Here is a 9,300-nt window from a genome sequence, read left to right on the forward strand (position 1 = left end):
TACATAAGTTAACATCAAATGCAAAGCTTGCTTGATTTTAACCTTGTATTGTTTGGCTAAGAATGTACAATTTGTACTGTTGGTTATTGGTAGGTTATTGGTAGTATTGGTAGTATTGGTTAGAAGAAGCCAAAGGTAAAGTGTGTTTTTGGTCTAGACTAATGTGATGTATATACCCAAATTACCTAGAATACCTTGCAAATGCTTCTCGAATGAAGGGAGGAGCCGCTTACATCTTTAAAGCATTTCAAACAGACAAATGTGAACATGATGTTTACTAAAGCTGTCTTATGCTGATTTAGAATTGCAGCATATATATATATATATATATATATATATATATATATATATATATATATATATATATATATATATATATATTTCCCCCAGGTAATGCAAACACTTTTTCGGGGAATGCAGATGAACTACAAACAAATGTTGCACCTTGGCCCTTGAGCGAATATGGAATATACTGCGGCAAAATACTTTCATGTACACAGCCTTCAAATCAACAGTGCCTGTCAAGAACAGAAGGTAAAGCTTTTTTTGTTTCCCTTAAAGTAAGAAGTGAACTTGATCGGATCCCAAAAGATACGTTTTACAATATGTGGTCTGTCTTTCGAACCTTTTAGCTTCCTTATGACTCTGTGGGCAGCCTCAGATCCTTGGATGCTTCTAGCCGTACCAACGTCAGAATGAAGACCAAAGGTACCTCGGCTTTTATGGTCCGAGCCCCGAGGCTTTGAAACTCCGTCCCTATAGAGATAAGGCAAGTAAAAAACTTTTTGTTTATACAATCTCCTTCTCACAAGCATGATTATCATTTGGCTTTGTTGTTATTTAATAACTTTATTTTTTATTGTAGTTGTAATATATATTGCACCCTTTTATTTACCTAGTTCATTTATTTGGTCCAAAGCAACACCATAAAATCCAAATAATACACACATACACACACCAGATATCAGATAAGTTATCAACAAAGACGAAGCGAGATAATAACAAGGGTTATATTCGGGGTAGGAAATCAGCATCAGCCAAATGCTGGTAAAATATGCAAGTGGCTGCTAGATCTGCTTCACTCACCAGCCAAAGAAAACCAATGATAATCTATTAAGTTGCTGGTTGATTGTTGAACCCAGTGATAGGTGGACAAAAATGTTAATTTCCAACCCTAGTGACATTGATACTGATGTTGTATACAGTAATCTCAATTTGATACAAATGCTCTTTCGCTATTAAATTAAATTGCCCAGCTAACAAAAAAGAGGAATTAAATGTTTTTGTCACATGAATAGTATTTTCACTTTGACAGTACAGATGCATTTTGGTGTAGACAATAAGTGTGACGCATGTGGGACATGTGAATAAAAGTATTAATTAGTTTAAAATGATTTGAAATACCTTTAATTCAATGAAAAATACATAAAAAGATGTTTATCTAGTGAAACATTGTACAGTACTGTCACTGTAACTCAAATTGAGGCCTTTATTCTACATAGCTTGCAGCACCTGTTTTTTTGAATTCGTATTTCAGCTTTCCTTATACATAATCCCTGCATTAGTCAAGGGTGCACATAAATTAAATATAGTAATAGGGATGAACTTTTTCCTTCTCATTTCATCACGCCCTGGCACAGATTAGAAATGATTCTCTGACAGGTAATGAACTCGCTTCACAAGAATCATGTATTTGCTTTGGCATTAGTAAACGTAATGCTTCGAAACTGGAACAGCCAGACGCCCTGTGTTGTGACAACATGCATAGAAAAAGCTGAAACACAAACACTGTGCAAGTCTTAAGGCTTCACACCTCATCATTACAATCCTCAATATTCACCCTCCCTTTACCTTTGTGTCTGGTCTCCACCAGCTCCTGCCTGTCTATGTTGTTGTGAAATACTCCACTATGTTGGAGTACTGTAGTGCAGTGGAGTTGCGTGTACAGTGGAGTTATTAGAGTTCTTTTTGCTGAAAGCAGCGTTACGAATAGTGAAAATGAACTAGAATGAAGTGAAAGATGCTTAATTGCTTGTTAAGCTGCAGAGTTGGGATAATTTTTGGTGGGATTTCCCTGAGCACTTCCTTTCACAGACAATTAGTCTTGTGATCCATTGGTTATGGCTATAGCCACTTGGGTGTGTGTGTGTGTGTGTGTGTGTGAGAGAGAGACTGTAGATGGCTCAATTCCGCATTAGTTACACAGCCACTTTGCAAATTTTCTACCAGCTTAGTATCATAATGATGTAGATGGTATGTGTGAATGAACTGCACTGAAGGTGAACCAGAAGGAACTGAAAAATGCTAAATTGCTTGTTAAGCTGCAGAGTTGGGATCATCTTTGGTAAATTTTCCCTGAGAGCACTTCCTTTCACGGACAAGTAGTCTTGTGATCTATTGGCTTTACTGTAGACTGCTTAACCTACAGACTGTACTTTCGCATTTTATTACTCATGCCGCCACCGCGAACACAATGAGTATAGAAGTGGATCAATAGACAAACCCGCCCCCCTCTCTCTTAAACTCTGATCAAACTGTAAAACTAGGCAGTGCTGATCAAATATAAACCATGATTCTGTTACTGCACTGCCTATTTCTCGCCTAACATGTTTTCAGCTGTAATTGTGAGAGTTTATAAACAGGAAGCAGGCGCCATACTGTTTCCTGAAAATTGAAAATGGAGGCTAAAAAAAATGAGATCAAACTGTGAAACTAAGCAGTGCTGATTAAATATGAACCAAGACTCTGTTACTGCATTGCCTGCACCTGAACTGTTAACTGTAATACAAAATTGTTTGTTACCAGCTGGCCGCCATTGTATTAAAGGGACGAGTTTGCATATATCACCTACCAGTGGGAGTGTTTAGTGGTCTGGAGTCAAGTTTTGCATTATGGTCATTGTGGGTTTTCTACCTTTCAAGCAAAAGCGAATGCCACAGTCCTTGCTCTCTGTTTCCCTCTTGTCATGTAGCACCAGTTTCAAAATATTTGCATCTGTATTTGCATCTATATGAAAGGGCCATCTTTCCAGTGGTACGTTCTTTGAGGATGTTTTTCTGTTCTGGGTCCTTCAAAACTAAATAAGAAGATACAGTTATACTGTAAAAGACTAACAGAAATCTCCATCACAGTCAAGTCTGAACACATCCACCTCTTAAATGACCTCATACAAATAAGTGGTGTGAAGAATACAGTTTCATATAAACCAGTGGCATTTTCCACCCCTTTTGTTGATAGGTTAATGACTGTGTTTTATGTGATACATGATGTCATTGCCTCCAGTAGGAGTGATGATGTCACTCTCCGAAAAAAAGGGTGTGGAGGGAAACTCAGCCTTAAAGTTCACAAACCTGCTCACTGTTTTAATGCACAACTGAGTGGGGTACATCTAGACAAGGCTCCATTCTTTGCATTATTATTTCCACATGTTACTCACTGTAGGAATTTTGTCAGAAAATCACCTTCATTAGCTTTGGTGCATGGCATGGAATTCACCAACCGTCATTCCAGCATTTTTGCACAAAAACTCATGAGTAAAAATTGGACACTCCTGTCATTCATAATCTCAGCTGACTCAAGGTGTGCACTGGTTTTCATGCCATGCAACACTTGTGAGGTCACCATGCTGCAGTTGCGACATCATGACTATGAGATGCTGCAGGCCAAGTAACACAAATGTCTGCTCAAGTAAAGTGAACTGAAGCCTGCCAATTTGTACAACAACAACAGCAGTCACATGGTGCAGCAGTATCTCTGTGCTTTGTTTGAGACCGTCACCCACTTTGTAAATGTTTGAATGTTTTTAAATATGCGGAACATTTACTTCACATTTATTACACCATGTGAGCTCGCTTATCATATCGTAAAGGCAAATACATTATCTGCATTAAGCTAAAGAGTTCCCAGAGTGTTAAGATACCGTTGCTTCATTGTATTGAGTCAAATTCACTTTCCTGCCCTGAGGGAGCGTCAGTCAAGTGCAGTTAGCATAGTAAAGTAAACTCTAAAATACAAACAATAGTTCAACACTCAGTGGCCACTTTATTAGGTACACCTGTACTATCTAATGCCATAACCTCTATCTTTGCAAAGCTCTTAATGTTCTTGTGTTGTTGACATTGTCAGAAATGTGTCAAATCAGGTATGTGTTAAAAATGAAAGATATAGTTGGTAAGTTTTATAATAAAAATAACCATTTGTCATGTTTGATGAATGTTCATCAATACTGACAGTAGTACGGACAGACAGATAATCTGTGAAAAAAAACACGTTTATCCTCCTCCTCATAGTATTCCTAATGGCATCTGCAAGAACCCATCGCGCCTAAACAGAAACAACCAATCAGAGCTGAGGAGTCTCTAACGCACCTGTCAATCATGTCAGTTGCTCCATGACATGCATTAAAACTGTCAGACTCGGCAGAGCTAATGAAGTATGAATCAAGATTCTGTTAAGAAAGTTTTTTGACCCAGCCACCACGTTGGAAGCAGTTGAACAAAGCTCTGAGCACCGTCAACGGGCTGGGTCACAAACTTTCTCATTTTACAACTAAACAGTACATTAAAATNCCATAACCTCTATCTTTGCAAAGCTCTTAATGTTCTTGTGTTGTTGACATTGTCAGAAATGTGTCAAATCAGGTATGTGTTAAAAATGAAAGATATAGTCGGTAAGTTTTATAATAAAAATAACCATTTGTCATGGTAGCAGTTGAACAAAGCTCTGAGCACCGTCAACGGGCTGGGTCACAAACCTTCTCATTTTACAACTAAACAGTACATTAAAATGTTTCTGAAAACAATATAGGTGAGAAATAGTCAATGCAATAACAGAATTTTTATGGATGTTTGGTTGTTTGAGTTCCAACCCAGTCTCCTAGAAATTACATCTGTATGTCACTAAACTGCTTTCTTAATTACCTTGTTATGGCAATGTAATGGCTGCCTGGATCATGTTCTGGAGACAGTGTTTCTTCAGGGTATAGGTATGGGTAGACACAGTGTAAGACTTTGACATCAGAACTTCAGGTTTGTGTTCAATCTGTCTCAGGTTTAGACAACACAAGCACTTTGGTTAATATTAAAGAGAGGTAGTGTTTTCGGTTAAATGTTAATAAAAAGGTATATCAACAATTCTGTAGTCACTAGGAGTGAATAGGAGTGATTGATATGACTGACAGCTGCGACTCCTCAGCTCTGATTGGTTGTTTTAATGATTCTTGCAAATGCCATTAGGAGCACTAAGAGGAGGCAGGGGGGTTATGTGTCTCATGTACTACTGTCAGGATATAAGTTAGCAAATATGACAAAAAGTTATTTTTGTAAAAGTTACCAACAGTAGCTTAAAGGTCATGGGTAAAGGTGTTGTACTGGTCTACATTATATTGAGATGTGTTTCTATTTTTTTCCTCCCATTTAAATACATCAGTTGGGGCTAGAAACAGCTCTAAATATACCGCAGTCCATTACATAACCACAGTGTCAAGGCTTATAATTCAATCAACACCTCTATGACAGTGTCAACAAAAAACGTACATGTAGGCTTTATGGCAGAACAATTGGTTTGCGTTAGATTGTAGGAGTACAGGAGTGTAGACACACCTCATTATCTGTTTGGAATATATTTATAAAGAAATCCTAATTTGAGCTGCAGCTAATTATTAATTTGCCAGTTATGTTCTTGAGTATTCATGTGATCTCCTGCTCCTTCTGTATCATAAACTTATTGAACCCATCCCTCTGGACTGCCCCACCTGCTGTTTCACCATGCTCACCCCCACCAATAAAAACAAGCTCCTAAAATAATTGGCCTCCGCACCTCCAACCTGCCAGCCCTTACTGACACTGCCACCACTTGCAAAGCACTGAGCAGAGCACAAAACCCCTCGAAACCCTGCTTCATCCTCCTCCCCTCTGGCTGCAGGTGCAGACAACTACTATGCAAGAAATCTCGCTTTGACTGTGACTGTGAAAGCCAAGTTCCTCTAGAGCAGTGGTTCTCAAACGATGTGCCGTGATGCCAATCTCGGTGTGCCGTAGGATTTTGTGATAACCACACATTATTATTGCAATATTCAACTGGGCCTACACAAGAAGTTATGAATTAATTTTTAATTGACTGTATCAGTATGTTGTGTGCACCCATTTCCTAATAAAGAGGCAAACTCTGGCTAAACAATGTAATTTAATTTAATTTAATATAAAAGACCTTCATGGGGAACCTATTTGTCGCCGTTCGTGTGTGGGAATTTTAAGTGCGTGACACATAAAAAGCCCCAGTTGGCAGCTAGTGTGAGAGATGATAACATTTAAAAGGAGAAAACCGTGAGTGGGACATTGGATCACTTTATTGTACGGAGAAAATTACAACAAAGCACCAGCAAAGACGACCTACCATCGAAGGAAAGAGAGAAAAAAAACTGTCAGTTGACAGTATCATGAAAGGTCTTATTTAGTCTTGTCATGTATTGTCTTATGTCGCGATAAGAGTGATAACACATGTTATAGAGGCTGTTGTGCACAGATAAATGCAGTTGTGGCTTGAGATTTTGGCTTGCTCTTTGGTGTGCCTTGGGCACAAAAAGTTTGACAACCACTGCTCTAGAGGACCATAAAGAATGACTCTGAATCTATAAAACAGCAGAAAACATCTTGTGACATCATAAGATATCTTAGTTTGACCTATCAACAGTCCAAAACCAAAATATTTCATTTACAGTAATTTAAACAAGAAAAAGGTAACAAATTCTCACATTAATTCCCTAACAAACATTTAGTCAATTAATCATTAAACTTTACAGTTTTAATTTTGATGGCACCACAGTTACTTTAACGGGTCATGAGACAGCTAAATTACGTTTGCATTCATTCTTTCAATCCAGTTGCCTTTGACTTTGACCAGATGTTTCATGACATAGACAACTTTTTAAAATACACTTGATACCTGTAGTTTAAAGGGACAGGTCATCCCCAAATCAAAAGTGCATATTTTTCCTCTCACCTGTAGTGCTATTTATCAGTCTAGATTGTTTTGGTGTGAGCTGCAGATTGTTGGAGGTATCAGCTGTAGAGATGTCTGTCTTCTCTCCAGTGTAATGAAACTAGATGGGAACTTGGGGTGGTGTTCAAGGGGCCCAAAAACCAGAAATTTGAAAAGCTCAACAGCAATGTCTCATTCCAGAAATTATGACCCGTGACCTAATTTGGGGGTGAACTGTCCCTTTAATAAGAAAAAAGGCATATATTCTTGCACTGAGAGAAAAGTAAAACTGATTCACTGACATTGATTTACTGCAAAAAATGAAACTTTTCTCATGAACTGCATAATGACTCTGACATGTTACACCTACTTGTCTGGATGTGTATCAAGGCTTCTAACTGTAGCTTCTTAGCCAAGAATCTGTCTGAATGAGACATGTATTGCCACGACTCAGTGGACCTGCCACCTTTGTGCTTTGAAGAAACAGAAGTTGTAGACCAATCTTAAGATTAACACCTCTCTGCAAATTTCTCCTTCCCTTTGGGTTACACACAGTATGAGTGGCCCGTTGCGTCACATCTTACAACACTCAAGTCCTTATCACGGCATTCTTGACAACCTTGCAGCAATAAAAGACACAAGACTGGATGATGGCATATCATTTGTTGCGTAACAGTTTCTGTAACTGTGGAAAATGTAGGATTGTCATTATGTGTGTCAACAACCTTGAGGTGCAGACACAGTGTTCAGACTTGTTAGTGGTGACATGCAGGTCTACATTGCATCAAACTTTGTTTTAACAAGTGTGGTCAAAGGTAATTGGTGAGGAATGTTTGCTTTCCCTTTTTATCAGAGGGGTGTTGGCTGACAGTGCAAGATATACAAAGTTATTCTTTCACTCTTGGCTGTTTTGATACTATCTCTTTCCCACCAACAAGAAACTAAGCTGCACTTTACTTTCACTGAAAAGGTTAGCTTTTCCTGGTGAAGACTGATCCTTTTCTTTAGAACTCAGAAACAAATAAAACTACTGAATTCTTAATCATCAATATTTATAAAGTCACCTCTTACCTCAACTCTCACTGTGGTTAGCGCTAGTCAGCAGTTGGTCTCAGCTGGTGTGCGAGACATTGTGAGGTGCTCCCAACATCTCTGAGGGAGTCCGCTGTGCTCACTGGTCAGATATACAGCAGGTCCAGCTTTTAAGTCCCTCCCCTTCTGAGGAACACCCTCCTCTCCTCAGACTGTGAGGGAGTAAAGGCTAGAGATCTCTTTGCTCTGAGCTCAGGATGCCAGGAATTCCTGCAGACTTCCTCAGAGCGTCTCCATTGTGCTCTTAAACAATAACAAGCAACTAGATTTAGCTTTTCTTACTGTACTTTTGGTGAGTGATTTATTAAACTGATTATCATTTAACCAGAGCTCAAATAATGGATTGTAAGTAGTGTAAGTCTTAAAGATTATAGGCTCTTCCATCCTCTTTGTCTTTTACTGAAATGATTTTTCTTTTTAAAGTGAGCAGCGATGCAGACGCTTATCTTCCTTATCTAATTAGCCAGGCAGTGAGGAGGGGAGCCGGATGCCCTTACACAAAGCTTTGTCTTTGTGTGTGAACTTCCCACAGGTTTGGCAGGTTTTCAATTTTGAACAGCAGAGACTTGACAGATCAGGAGAGCCAAGGGGCTTTTTCTCCTCATTAAGAAATTAATTGCGTCACTAAACAAGACAACTTGTACAGAAAACATCTGCTATGTGTTGCACAAACCAGATGCAGAGACATAAGTCATGTTATAATGACAATGCTGAAGTCTGACAGTAATCAGTGACTAATGTACAGGTGACAACGAAGTTTGCTCAGTCAAGCGTGAGAACACTTCGGACAAGAATAGCATCTAAATGTCATATCTCACAATGTATCCGCCCTGTGATTGGGATCCGCTTCATAAATTAATGGGTTCTTTCTTAGTCTATATGCTATGCCCTTTCACCAAGTTCATTGACAATTGGGTCAGTAGTTTTTCTGCACTCCTGCTGACAAAGGGACAAACAAACCAAAAGAAAACATGACCTCATTTGCAGAGAAAATTAGTGGCTCATAAGAGCAGGAGTCAGTCTTTTAAAAAATCTGATTTTCTACAGACAGGGCTCCACATTTGTTCTTAAAATTTGCTTATTCATGGTCCATAATTGTGTGTTTTTATAAAACAAAATTGACCCATTAGCAAATTTATTGTAAATGGCTCAACATATTGAAAATGTCATTGAAAAACTCAATAAGCTAGAAGGGCACAGACCTACCCCAATGTTAACGAAAGTGAAAAA

General features: G+C 38.6%; 1 protein-coding gene across 1 annotated transcript in view; it reads right to left on the minus strand.

Moving 5' to 3' along the window:
- Positions 1-8,168, minus strand: part of eppk1 (epiplakin 1) — a 17,635-nt gene extending 9,467 nt beyond the window's left edge. Inside the window, exons 1-2 of the mRNA XM_050034824.1 lie at positions 8,050-8,168; positions 626-756 (exon numbers count right to left, since the gene is read on the minus strand). The gene's annotated coding sequence lies outside the window, so the exon portion shown is untranslated. The remainder of the gene's footprint in view (positions 1-625; positions 757-8,049) is intronic.
- Between the last annotated feature and the right edge of the window lie 1,132 nt (positions 8,169-9,300).

The sequence above is a fragment of the Epinephelus moara genome, chromosome 22, assembly GCF_006386435.1.
Source record: "Epinephelus moara isolate mb chromosome 22, YSFRI_EMoa_1.0, whole genome shotgun sequence".
NCBI classification, from domain to species: domain Eukaryota; kingdom Metazoa; phylum Chordata; class Actinopteri; order Perciformes; family Serranidae; genus Epinephelus; species Epinephelus moara.